Raw genomic sequence first — 13,508 nt, 5'->3', positions numbered from 1 at the left:
AGTCCCCAATCTCTTTATATTTGTCATGCATGGGTAACTCTGAGTTCCCACCTCTTGCTCTGCCACAGGCTTTCTTCCTACTTCAGCTGGTGAGATTCTAGGTGTTCTCCCCTCTGTTGATTGCAATGTTTGATGTTTGGTGAGAAAAAATATTCCTGATGTGCAGTGTTAATAAGGCCACATAAGCCCCTTCCCATCCCTCCACCCCTGCTTATAAGGGATCTGACAGTCATTTTGGGACAAGCCCCTAAGTCTGTTTTTTTGTGTTGTTTTGCTTTTTAAAGTTTCACTGATGATTTGCCTTAATGCATTCCTTGGTGCCAAAGGTATGGGCCGTCTTGTCACATGCTGCTCAGTGGTGGGGACAGCGGGCAACTAGGGGAAAGCCAGAGCCGCTGCTTTGAGGTCATACCCCCAGTGTCACCGCCAATGTTGGGAGGAAGTAGTGAACGGTTGATGAAGGGATGAACGTGGCACTGTAGGAGCACATAGCAGGGAGAGGAGACACGGAGGAGCACAGGGAACACCATGTGCAAGTAACTGATGGAGATAGAGGGCAGATGGAGGGCAGGGGTCAGATGAGGCTGGTAACATAGCCAAGTCACCAAAGGATGCGGAGACCCTGCTGGGGTGTGTGGCCTCCCTCTTGGTACTAAGGAGCCATGGGATGGCATGATCAGGTGGCTCAAAGCACAGAAATGCAGGCCGAGAGTATGGGTGTGAATCTTGGCCTCGCAGATCCTCACTCTATAGCTTGGGGGACTATTTGAACATCTTTGCTGCCAGCTCCTGGTCTATAATAAGAAGACAATGAAGGTGACTTCCTCAAGTTGTCCTGAGGATAAAGGAATCCCCATGTATAAGGCACCTGGTGGAGAGTAGCCGTCCATGGGGCTGCCTGGGCCCAACTTGCTCTCTAGAAGCAGTAGGTTGGATGGTTGGCATTGGGGAGAGATGGGAGGCAGGGAGAACCTAGTTTGCAGGGCTTTGTGATGATCTGGGCAGTGGTTACCAGAGGGGGTGGGGCCCTGTGCCACCACCAGATTCCCTTGGAGGTGGGAGTATGTGGCCAGGAATATTCCTGCCTGTTCCTCCACTCAGCCATAAGAGTGAACCCAGGCAGTGCGAGGAACAGACCTGAGAGAAATTTTAGGAGGCAGAATAACCAGGGCTTGGTAACATTTAGGAAGCCTTATATCATCTGTTGGACAACAGGGTAACTCTAGTGCCTGATTGTTCTAACAGGGAGATATGTAATCGACACTCAGCTGACTAGCCTTCCTTGCAGACTAAAAGAAAATAGGCATTTTAAAAAACGGTTTTAAGCAGATTTTTTTTGTAGGTTTCTTTGGGGATTGGGACAGCTTTCATGGGAATATTGGCCTTCAACTTAAAGTGAGTTTCCTTGGAAGTCCATTAGGCTCCATGTCTAAACTCTAATGTTCAGAAAATTCTTTTCTGAGGTACAAAGTATTAGTCTATTGTGAAACTCTTTGTGGCAACAGAGACTCTAAGAACTAAATTCCATAACGGAATGGAAGCTGCTAGCAGGGGATTATCTAGTACTCCGGTTTAGGCAATTTGCAAAAACAATTCAGCAAAGTCTATAAAGGCAATGGGGGACAAATAGTATTGCTTTTTTTTTGTGCTGCCAACCAGGTTTGTCATGTGGATTAGTAATTTAGATAGGAACAGCCATGAATCACTGCTTAGAGTTTTGCATTTAATTTTATCCTGGAAGCAATTTCCTCTCAAATTCTTGAGCTGTAGTTATTAATGAATTAAACATTATGAAACCCAGAGAACTATTAATTCATTTCGAAATAAGTAGACATTTAAATCTGAAGAAGAAATCTTACATTTTTTCAGTAGTGTTTAATATTTTCAAGCTGACAAAATGTGGCATGGCATTTTGTAGATGTGGTTTCCCCAGAATGATTATTGGTAGGTATCAGAGTATATGTGCCAGACAATTTGGCTGCAGGTTCTATGGGTGTGATATTGTGATATAATAAGAAACATATATATTTGGTTTTCATCCTCCATTTCCTGGTACTGAGCTCCTAAACCCTTGTAATTTCCTGCGTGATAGAGGTTATAGGAATATCTTTTGTTTTTCATCATAAACTCCTTTTTTTTTTTTTTGAGATGGAGTTTTGCTCTTGTTGCCCAAGCTGGAGTGCAGTGGTGCAAGCTTGGCTCACTGCAACCTCCGCCTCCTGGGTTCAAGTGATTCTCCTGTCTCAGCCTCCTGAGTAGCTGGGATTACAGGCACGCACCACCACGCTCGGCTACTTTTTTTGTATTTTTAGTAGAAACAGGGTTTCACCACATTAGCTGGGCTGGTCTCAGACCTCAGGTGATCCACTCAATTTGGCAAGCATGAGCCACCGTGCCCAACCATAAACTCCTTTCATCCGTACCTTAGCTTATGCTAATATGGTGACTCTTGGTGGGCTCTTAGCTGGCCTCAGAGTGCCAGCTGGTTGCCAGAGGAACCAACCCTGTGATTAGAGGGTTATGACTTTCAGCCTCATCCCAGACCTCCTGGTAGGGAAGAAGGGCTGAAGATGGAGTTAATCCAGAGCGGCCAATAATTTAATCGACCATGTCTACACGATGGAGCCTCCATCAAACCCCTAAGTGATAGGGTTCTGGTAGGTGAACACTTGGAGGAGCTGGGGGAGGGTGACGCCTTCTACAAGGTCATGGAAACTCTGTGCACCCAACCTGGCCCTGTGTATTTCTTCCATTTGGCTGATCTGAGTTATATCCATTATCATAAACTGTTCCTGAGTTCTGCCAGCCATTCTCACAGAGTTCTGCTAGCCATTCTCACAAGTTATTAAACCGGAGAGGGGGTAGTGAGAAACCCCACTGATAGCCAGTCAGTCAGAAGCACAGGAGGCCTGAGACTTATGCTTGGTGTCTGAAATGGCGGCAGACGTGTGGGGCTGAGCCCCTGACCTGTGGGGTCTGTGCTGACTCCGGGTAGTTAGGGTCACAATGGAATTGAATTACGGGACACCCGATTGGTGTTGGAGAGTTGGAGACTTGGTTGTTGAGGTGGAAGACACCCATGTGTTTGATGTCAGAGATGTTCTATGGGTAGAAACAGATTGTGGCTGTAAGGGGCAGGAAAGATGAAGTCAGGTTCTCTTGATAACCAATGACTGGGTGTTTTTCAGAAAGAGAAAGATTAAAATATATGGAAAAGGCAGCTGATTAGAGTGGGAGCTCCCCACCTAAGTTCCTTATCAGCAGTGCTGCTCAGCTCAACCCTTTCAGTCCTATTCTTACCTTGGACACCTGCCACTCCGCCCTGGCTCTGCCCTCCTTACTCTTGTCAGGTGTTGCTTTGGGGAAAAGATTTGTCCAGTCATCAGATGTCCTTGGACATCAGTGTGTAATGCACCCACCACTCAAGCACTCTTCGAAGGCCAGCATCAGGAAAACATTCTTTGTACAGCATGCTAGTTGAGGACAGGCCATACGGTTAGACAGGATTGCTTGAAGATTTGGAAGCACAAAATGAGACAGGATGCAAAAGCTGAAGACTTGGCTTTTCCAGCCTGGAAAATGTGCTTATTTTTTTTCCCCAAAGATATTAAATACTTCATGTAAAAAGTCAGTAGGAGAATCTACAGACTGTGTCTGCAGTGATGTTACCTGAACAACTGAAAAAAGTCAGGGGACTACTTTTTTTTTGTTTGAGATGGAGTCTCAGTCTGTCACTAGGATGGAGTGTGGTGGCACCATCTCTGCTCACTGCAACCTCCGCCTCCCAGGTTCAAGTGATTCTCCTGAGTCAGCCTCCTGAGTAGCTGGAACTACAGGTGCCCACCACCACACCCGGCTAATTTTTTGTATTTTTAGTAGCGACAGGATTTCACTGTGTTAGCCAGGAGAGTCTTGATCTCCTGACTTACTGATCTGCCTGCCTTGGCCTCCCAAATGCTGAGATTACAGGTGTGAGCCACCGCACCTGGCCAAGGGACTACTTTTCAGGAGCAGATGTTTTACGGGCAACACATTTGGTTTGTTTTGGACATGGATGGCCTCCAGAACCTTTGGTTAACCTGTCTCCAAAATTTTTTAAAGATAGTATTTTGGGCTGTGTGTAGGGAAAACTCTGTGTTTTTTTCTTTGTTCTCACACGACAACAATCATCAGCACACAAATAGAGATACCAGCTGAGTATCCTCTAATTCAGTTCCAACACTGTCTACCCAGAGATAGTGTCAAATCCCACTGGTTAAGGGCTCAGTCCCCAAGACCGCCCCTACCCGCACACCAGTGATAAGTCTGGGCCTCTCTGGAATTTCTGACCCACAAGCTTCAAGTTGGGGTCCCCAGAACCCCTGCTTTGGCTTTGATGAATTTGCTGGAGCAGCTCACAGAACTTGGTGAAACCCTTACTTATGTTTACTGGTTTATTCTAAAAGATACTACAAAGGATACCAGTGAAGAGAACGTGGGATGAGGGATGCGGGGCAGGGTGTGGAGCTTCTATGCCCTCCCTGGGTGCACCCTCCAGGAACCTCAGCGTGTTCAGCTGTTTGGAGACTCCTTGAACCCTGTCCACTGGTTTTTTAAGGAAGTTTCATGATATCAGCATTCCTTCCCGCAGGGCACAGGGTGGGACCGCTCATTGGAGGGTCTTAAGACCCTCCATCAGAAATACAGTAGTGTTCTGCCCTGGGACAGGTGAAAGGGAGGCAGAAGAAGATCAGAGGCCCGCCCCTGAGACCCAACATACCCAGCATTATAACAAAAGACCGTAACAAGGGCTATGGAAGTCATGAGCTGGGAACCACAGAGGAAAGCCAGTACATATCATAACACCACAGACGGTTTCTTACCCTTTCCTGCCACCTTTTGAAAAGACTCTTGCTCTTACTTCACCTCTTGCTCTTGCTTTGTCAGCTGAAGTTCTTCTCAGGACGGTCATCTCCTCTCTGGGCAGTCCCTGATCCCATCTGAGCCTTAGTTTCCTCGTGTGTGAAATGGGAATGAGAATTTTTGCCTCCTTCTCTGCCACGCACATTGTCGTGAAGATTAAATGAGATGATAGACATGAAAGTACTGCGTCTAGTGCCTTTCTGGAAGCATATGAAGCAGAGAGGAAATGGGGGTCAGGATGGAGGAGGCAGGGCTTTGTATTAACATGTAAATAGGGAGAAAGAAGCCTCAACTCCTACCTTTTCCCACTCATGGTCCTTTCCCAGCTTAGGACCTGAATTAGAGAGAAGGTCCAGCTTCTTCTGGGAAGGAAGGTTCTTCTGAGGGCCTCAGGGAGTTGTCTCCGTTTTTCCAATTTAACCAGGTCACTGCTGTGAAAGGTGTTCCTTAGTCGTGTAGTTTGGATGTCTGAGTCCTCCAAATCTCATGTTGAAAATTAATGCCCAGTGTTAGAGGTGGGGGCCTAACAGGAGGTGTTTAGGTCACAGGAGCAGATCCCTCGTGAACAGATGAATGCTCTGTGGGTTGGGGAGTGGGTTCTCACTCTGTTAGTTTCCATGAGGGCTGGTTGTTACAAAGAGCCTGCCTCCTCACCCTTGCTTCCTCTCCGGCCATGCGATCTCTGCACATGCCAGCTTCCCTTCGCCCGCTGCTGTAAGTGGAAGCAGCCTGAGGCCCTCTTGAACCTTCTGGCCAATGGAACTGTGAGCTACATAAACCTGTTTTCTTTATAAATTACCCAGCCTCATGTATTCCTATCTAGCAACACTAAAAGGACTAAGACACTGAGCATAACATGTACAGTCATGCCTCACTTGATGACAGGGATATATTTTCAGAAACGCGTCTTTGGGTGATTTTGTTGTGTGAACATTATGGAGTGAGTACACTTACACAGGCCTAGGTGGTGTAGCCTAGTACACATGTAGGCTATACAGTACAGCCATTGCTCCAAGACCGCAAACCTGTGCGGCATATTATTATACCGAATACTGCAAGCAGTTGTAACACACACAGTATTTGTTTATGCAAGCATGGAAGAGATACAATAAAAATATGGTATAAAAGATAAAAAAGGTACATCTGTGTAGGACACTTAGCATGAATGGAGCTTGCAGGACTGGAAGTTGCTCTGAGTGAGTCAGGATGTGAGTGGTGAGTGGATGTGAAGGCCTAGGACATTACTGTGCACTCCTGTAGACTTTACAAACAGTACACTTAGACTACACTCAATTTATAAAAAATAGTTTTCTTCCATAATAATCTTAGCTTACTGTAACTTTGTAACTTTATAAACATCTAAATTTTGTTTAGCTTTTTGACTCTTTGATCATAACACTTAGTTTAAATCACAAATATTATACAACTGTACCAAAATGTTTTTCTTTATATCCTTCTTCTATAAGCTTTTTTTATTTGTAAAATTAGTTTTTTTCTTTTACTTTTTAGACATTTTTTGTTAAAAACTAAAATACAAATGCACACATTAGCCTAGGGTTACACAGGGTCAGGATTGTCAATATTACTGCCTTCCACCTCCATATCTTGTCCCACTGGAAGGTCTTCAGGGCAATACCATACATGGAGCTGTTATTTCCTAAGACAGCAGTGCCTTCTTCTGGATACCTTCTGAACCACTTGCCTGGGGCATTTTACAGTTAACTTAAAAAAAAAATAGGAGTACACTCTAAAATAATGATAAAAGTATAGTACAATAAATGCAGAAACCAGTAGCATAGTTGTTAATTATCATTATCAAGTATTATGTACTGTACATGATTGTGTGTGCTAGACTTTTATGCAACCGGCAGCACGGTAAGTTTCTTTACACCAGCCTCACCCTCAACATGTGAGTAATGCATTGCAATGCAACGATGCTCTGATGGCTGTATCACCAGGCAACAGAAAATTTCCAGCTCCATTATAATCTTACGGGACCAGCATCTTCGATGTGGTCTGTTATTGACCAAAACGTTATGTGGTACATGACTGCACTTTCTTTTTGCTATTTGGTGCTGCTTCTAAATTGGGAAGGTTTTATGATTCCTCAGTTGCTTGCTTCCCCCTTATATGAGTTTTCTAGGGCTGCCTTAACAAAGTAGGTGGCTTCAGACAACAGAAACTCTGTCACAGTTTTGGAGGCTGGAAGTCCACAGGCATGGTGTCAGCAGGCCCATGCACTTCTGGCACCCATGGGGAGAACCCTTCCTCCCTTCCCCAGCTTCTCATGCTATTGGCAGTCCTTGGCATTCCTGGCTTTTGGCTCCTGTCATCACATGGCTGTCTCTCCTTGTGAGTCTTTTCTGTATTGAAGGACACTAGTCATGTTGGATTAAGGGCTAACCCTACTCCAGTATGACCTCATCTTAACTAATGACATCTGCAGTGACCCAATTTCCAAATAAGACTACATTCTGAGATATTGGGGGTCAGGATTTCTTTTCTTTCTTTTTTTCTTTGAGACAGAGTCTCTGTTGTTTAGGCTGGAGTGCAGTAGTGTAATCTTGGCTCACTGCAACCTCCACCTCCTGGATTCACGCCATTCTTTTGCCTCAGCCTCCTGAGTAGCTGGGATTACAGGCGCCTGCCACCACACCTGGCTAATTTTTATATTTTTAGTAGAGATGGGATTTCACCATGTTGGCCAGTCTGGTGCTAATTCCTGACCTCAAGTGATCTGCCCGCCTCGGCCTCCCAAACTGCTAGGGTTGCAGGCATGAGCCACCGTGCCCGGCTTAGGTGTCAGGATTTCAACATCTCTTTTTGGGAGACACAACTCAGCCCATTCCCCTGCCCCACACAGGGGGGCGATGCTCCTTTGCTCCGCAGCCTCCAGGCCCTTCTTTGAAGGCAGCATCTCCTGCTCTGCATGGGAATGAAGCTCCCTGACTCTCCAGAACCCTTAGCCTTGCAATTATGTCTCTGACGCATGTGTTGGGAGCCCCGGGAACACTGTGTGAAAGAGACGTGACGTTTCTGAAGCACGTCAGGTTTGAATTTGCACTGCAACAGAGCATGCTCTCTCATGCTCTGTTGCCTATTTCACTGCAGTCAACTAAGCCTGAAACTGAGGACCTTTGATGGTACCGGTGGGAAGGACAAAAGTCCTTCCAGTTTTATTTGAAACAATTGGTTTGGTTGGAAGTACCGAGGTGGGAATTTGAGCAAGTGCATACTCGTCCCAGTCTGTGGGGTGGAACAAGTGCACAGTGGCATCTGAATGGTGGTGATGACTTGTAGGCAGCCACCAGCCCTCATCTGTAATAGGGGGTCATGGCTGAGGGACATCAGACGGACCCATGTGGGTTAGAAAGGGCTTCCTTCACCCTCCTGTAATTAGATATTGACATCACCCAGTGCATGAGAAACATGGAGTTTCCCCAAATATGATTTATACAATAAGAACAAAGCCAGGGGACCCCAAATTTAGTTTTTGTTTTGTCACAGGCTTGCTGACCGAACTTAAGCACATTTCCTATTAAAACGGGATCTCCATTTTTGTGAAAATAGTGAAATTTGCTGCATCATGATGTCTGCAAGGCAATTAATAGGTTGCTGAATGCAAACTTCTGGCAGACCTCAAGTAAACAGCCAGGGGTGATGATGAGGATGGCCACTCTCCAGCTTCGTCTCCACGGAATACAGAAGTTTTAGGCTGGGACACAGGATTTCAGTAAGAGCAAGGCTAGACTTAGGAATGGGTACTGTGGACTGGCTTGGTGGGAGCCCTGAGTGGAAGTTGAAAACTGGGGGAAGTGGAGGGGCTGCAGTAGAGTTGGGGGCCCGGGGCATCTTTCAGGGTGTTGGGTTGGGATGTGAAATCTAGGGAGAAGGTATTGGGGAAATATTTCTAGAGGTGTCTGGATCTCAGGGGCAGATTCCTCATCTAGGGTTTATGGTTGCAGGGGAGATAGGTCCAGAGAGCTTGGGGGAGGGAAGGGCTGAGAGGAATCTAACAAGTGGCTGGATCTCAGGGCAGATTCCTTATCCTAGGGTATACAGTTGCAGGGGAGATAGGTCCAGAGGGCTTGGGGGAGGGAGGGGCTGGCAGGAATCTAACAAGTGTCAGGTTCAAAGAGCTTAGGAATCAAGAAAGCACTCAATGTCACAGAGCTCTGGGCAGGAGGTCACAGCCAAGCCCACAGTCAGCGGGACCTGGGTGGAGTCCCAGAGAGTTATACCAAACTACCTAAATGTCTTTACTAAGTTTAGGGCTGGTCCTGGAAATTGGGGTAGAGGGTTTGCGTGTGACTGCAGAGGAAGATTTCAGAAAGACAGACAATTGTCTTTTTCAGCCTCTGCTGGGGTGGCTCTGCTTCATTTATTTAGTAGATTATAGCAGAGGAGACCCAAACATAAAGCTAAACCCATCCCCACTACCTCAGATTGACTAGAGTTGTTTTTTGCTCCTGCTGTTATTGTTTTAGTTGTCTGATTATTTATATAATCACAAGGCAAATGTGTTATTTTGGAAAATGCTCTTGAATGTAGATGTTTATACACTTCCATGACAAATTTAAATGACTATTGATGAACAGGACTGAGGCTGAAAGGTGTTTTGTGATAGGCTATTATCTGAAACTAGAATGAACAAGCCCGTAGTTTTTTTTTTTTTAATTATTATTTATTTATTTATTTTTATTTATTACTGGCGAGTCCCCGGAGGATATGGAACTTGTGGGGTCATTTGCTACTTTTGTGCCCCTGTATTGTCAGAACACGGCCATGAGATGGAAGCTGTGGTCATTTAAAGGAAGTAACGGTAGGTTTGAAGAAAAATTATAGCAATAACGACAGACTGTGGGGGAACATTCTCTTGCCTATTGCTGTTTGAAGAGAAAAAGCCATTTTTATGGCTTTTGAAAATTTGCTTCATTCTGCCAGGATTCAAACTAGACTATTCTGAGGCCCTAAAGGTTCTAAAGCAATTCTCAGGCAAAATAGTTGGCAGCTTTTAGTATAAAAATTATTTCAGTTTCACCATGAAAATAAAATCATGTGGACACAGTGTGTGGTTCCCGGAGCAGACATTGAAGATCTAGGCTTTTGACATGAATTGACTTTGGACAAATCATTTAATTGCCTTAAGTCTCAGTTTTCTCATCTGCAAGATAGAAAAGTATCTGCACTTTCTCCCTGTTACAGTGTTGGGGGTAATGGAGACAGAGCTTGAACCCTGACGTGTAATGCAAGTCAGGGTAGGAATTATCAGCACAAAGTAAAAAGTGAGATTCCTCTCTTTTATGCCTGTTCCCCTGCCTGTATTTTAATTATATTCACTCTAGAGTTTTGATTGAATAATGCTGGTTTCTCCTTGTTTTACTACTTAATTAATTTAAAATGTTGCCCTGGGTAATAGCTCTGTATCTAAATGAGGGCTGTTAGAAGAGGAGGCATTGTGTGTACAGATGCTTGTAAATAATGCTTAGATGACACTATTGTGATAATTATAGCTTTTTGAAGATGAGCTTTATAGCTAGTCCTCAATTTTCCCGTCGCTTCTTTCCTGGGCTCTTCCACTTCAGGGAGCACATTTGTTACGTGGAGCTAGCTGTTCGGGGAACTGAATCCCAAGAGATGTCAGCAGCTCTGTGAATCCACTTTTCATTTTCCGTGCCTAACTTTGCAAATCCTCAGAAGTACAGAAGATTGCTCAACCACCCCTCCCCAAACTCCTCACCGCTAGTAAGGATGTGGAATGAGTACGCACAGCAGAAAGAAGGGGCATCACATCTCCTAACCACTCCAGTTTTCAACTCCCAGGAATAGCCATCCCTGGATCCAAGAGACCCGGAAGTGATGCTGGGTCCTTGGTGGCTAGAAATGTCCTAGCGATGACCCTTTATGTGGGATTTGCATCTCACGACTGTCTTCCCACCCCTTTCTGTGCCTGTGCTCAGGGGGCCCTGAGTGCTAGAGCTGGCATGAAAGAAATGGTGCTGTGGCAGATGAGTCTCCAACAGGCATCTTCGAAATTAACTCTTGGGACCCCCAGCCTTGTAGTGTTCCCAAGGGAGGAACCCATTGTGTATTTCCTGGTGTCGTTTTCCAGCTTATGTGTGTTCTCCAGCATTTAGTTTTCAAGAGTCTTCGACATTGGCTTCATTGTCATTGCTTTACTCACCAACTCAATTAGAATCTCATTTCAGATAGAAATCAGCCAGTGAATTTTGTTAATGGATCTTTTGGAAGCTTTTAGAGTCAGAACTGGAAAAGACCTTGGAAGGTCATCTCATCCAGCCCTCTCCCCTTGCAGATGAGAACCTTGACACTCAAAGAAATCATGTGACTAGGCTAGTGAGTTAGTGTCAGAGTGGGGACTAGAACCCAGGGTTCTTTAAGTACCTCGTTGTAGGGCAACATGGCGTGGTCATATTAAAGTATGTGGAGTAGTGAATACTTAGCAGGTGTACTCTCTTTCAGTTTACTCAGTTTATTTTTGATGCTATTGTCACGGGATCCTTGGGGAGTCACTTCGCCAGCCGGAAACCTCTGTGGCCAACGGCACCTTCTGCCTGAGTATTGCTCGTGCCTGCTGGGCTCGTTCTGCCCACTTGGCCTGGCAAGCTGCGCTCAGTTCATGCTACCGGCCCAGATCCCACACCTGCCAAGGATGAGCCAGGCATGGAGTGATGAGACTGTATGGTGAGCGAGTGTGGGGTGCAGCCACTGTGCGCAGCCAGGCACACCCGGGGCTGCGGTGGGGCAGGCAGCTCCAGGCGCTGGCACAGGTGCTGGCTCCATGCGAGGCTGCAGCTGCATCATATGTACTGCATGTGGCTTCCACTGCAGGCACTCACATCTGGACGAGAACGCAGTGGCACCCAGAAGGTTGGAGATGCCAGGAACCGCAAAGCCCCAAAGAGGGTGTCACAGCCCTGGCTCGGGGAGCCCCTAAGTCTGGGCTGTGAAGTGCTCCAGACAGGCCACTTCTCCCATCACTATGATATCATCAAAATAATGAATTACATGAACCAGAACTTCCTAATTTTATTCAACTTTTAAGGTTGACTCCTGGTAAACCAGAATTCTCTTACAATGACATCCTTATTGAAAGGCTTTACAAAATGCATTTGTTTTAGTTTTCTGAATTAGTGACCACAGTTGACTCTTTCCTAGATATTGGGGAATCTTGCTGTCCTTCAAATCATTCCTCCCGCTGGTTATAATTGTGTAAGATGATAGCTTCAGAACATGGCTTTGGCGTGAACACAAGCCAGCAGCTCCCTCTCCCCACCACCATTAGCTTATTTAAAATATCTTATTTAGGTTGTTTGAATTCTTCCACATGACCTTTAAAAGCCCTATTGCTGGTATTTTATAGTATTTGAGACAGTCTATGAGTTATCTGTAGTTCAGGAAAGTCATGTAACTTGCTGCTATTATACCAGTTGCATTTTGATGTGACATTGATTTTTTTCCACCCGCTATTTTCACATCAGGTTGAACACAGACATAGGCGAAATATAAGCCTGGCAGCGAGCTTTGCTTGGCTTGTTTACTTCTCTCGTTGGTAAAGTGGCCATGATTCAGCACTGGGTTCTTTTCTCCCTGATGTGCTAGTGGAAGGAGAGAGAGAGGAAATTCCAGGTTACCAATAGCAGTATGACCATCATAGTAGACAACTGCAAATTGTAGTCACTACCTTCTGATTACCCCAGCTAAAATAATACCTCATTCAAAAAACGACTAAATGAGGCTCCAGATACCACCTTCCAGCCCTCTTTAATTCCCTCAGTTGAGAAAGAAGAAGAGGGGAAGAAACTATGGAAAATCATTGAGAGGATGGTTTCCTGTGTAATTTTGAATAGATTGTGTTGAACATGGAAAACACTGGTGTTACCTATTGTGCATTTCCTTCAAGGCTGTTGCTGTGTGTATGTCTTAGCAAGTTCAGATTATTTTGCACTCTCAAAACTGAAAGTTTGCTTTTTACCCCCATATACTTTCTTGCATGACCAGTCTCTTAGATTATTGTGACATTGTAGTCTGTATAATGAATTCCTGCCTTGGTGGGCTTTCTGGTTCCTTTGAACCTTAGGGAAAGGCTTGGTTAGTTTTCATTTGGTATGCATTGGCTGAGAAGCAGAGATAACTGAGGGAAAGTAAAAACACTTCTTGTTAACTGTATAGTGGAAGCTTGGAAAAGCAAAAAATATTGCAAACATCACCTTATCACGGGGAGTCAATAAGCAGTGGCAGAAAGAAAGTGGGGCTTGGAGTTGTAAGATTAGGTATCAGCTTGGACCATTTCCCTGTGTGGACCTGGGCAAGTCATGCAACCCTCAGCCTGAGTTTTCTCAGTTGAAAAATGGGCAGGTGCGCAGGGAGGATGGGCACAACAGGGGTGGCGATATTTGCCTTACTCTGTGGTGAATAACGGACCCCAGAGAAGTCCTTGTCCTCATCCTTGGAACCTCATCTTGGAACTTGTGAATATGTTACCTTACATGGCAAAAGGGACTTCAAGGAAGTGATTAGGTTAAGGATCTTGAAACGGTGAGTTTATCTTGAAATATCTGGTTGAGCCCAATCTAATCACAGGG

General features: G+C 45.2%; 1 protein-coding gene across 7 annotated transcripts in view; it reads left to right on the top strand.

Annotated features, from left to right (window-relative positions):
• The window catches only part of RNF152 (ring finger protein 152), an 85,294-nt gene that overhangs the window by 27,010 nt on the left and 44,776 nt on the right, over nt 1-13,508 (top strand). For 2 of the 7 annotated variants that reach the window (XR_002518735.2, XM_031658885.1), the window contains exon 1: nt 7,616-13,461. The exons of the other annotated variants lie outside the window; for them this stretch is intronic. The gene's annotated coding sequence lies outside the window, so the exon portion shown is untranslated. Of the gene's footprint in view, nt 1-7,615; nt 13,462-13,508 lie in introns of those variants that run through there. 7 annotated transcript variants of the gene reach the window in all.

Source organism: Papio anubis, chromosome 19 (genome assembly GCF_008728515.1).
Source record: "Papio anubis isolate 15944 chromosome 19, Panubis1.0, whole genome shotgun sequence".
In the NCBI taxonomy this organism is placed as follows: Eukaryota; Metazoa; Chordata; class Mammalia; order Primates; family Cercopithecidae; genus Papio; species Papio anubis.
Note: the sequence above shows the minus strand (reverse complement) of the source record. Positions and strands in the feature narration are given on the sequence as shown.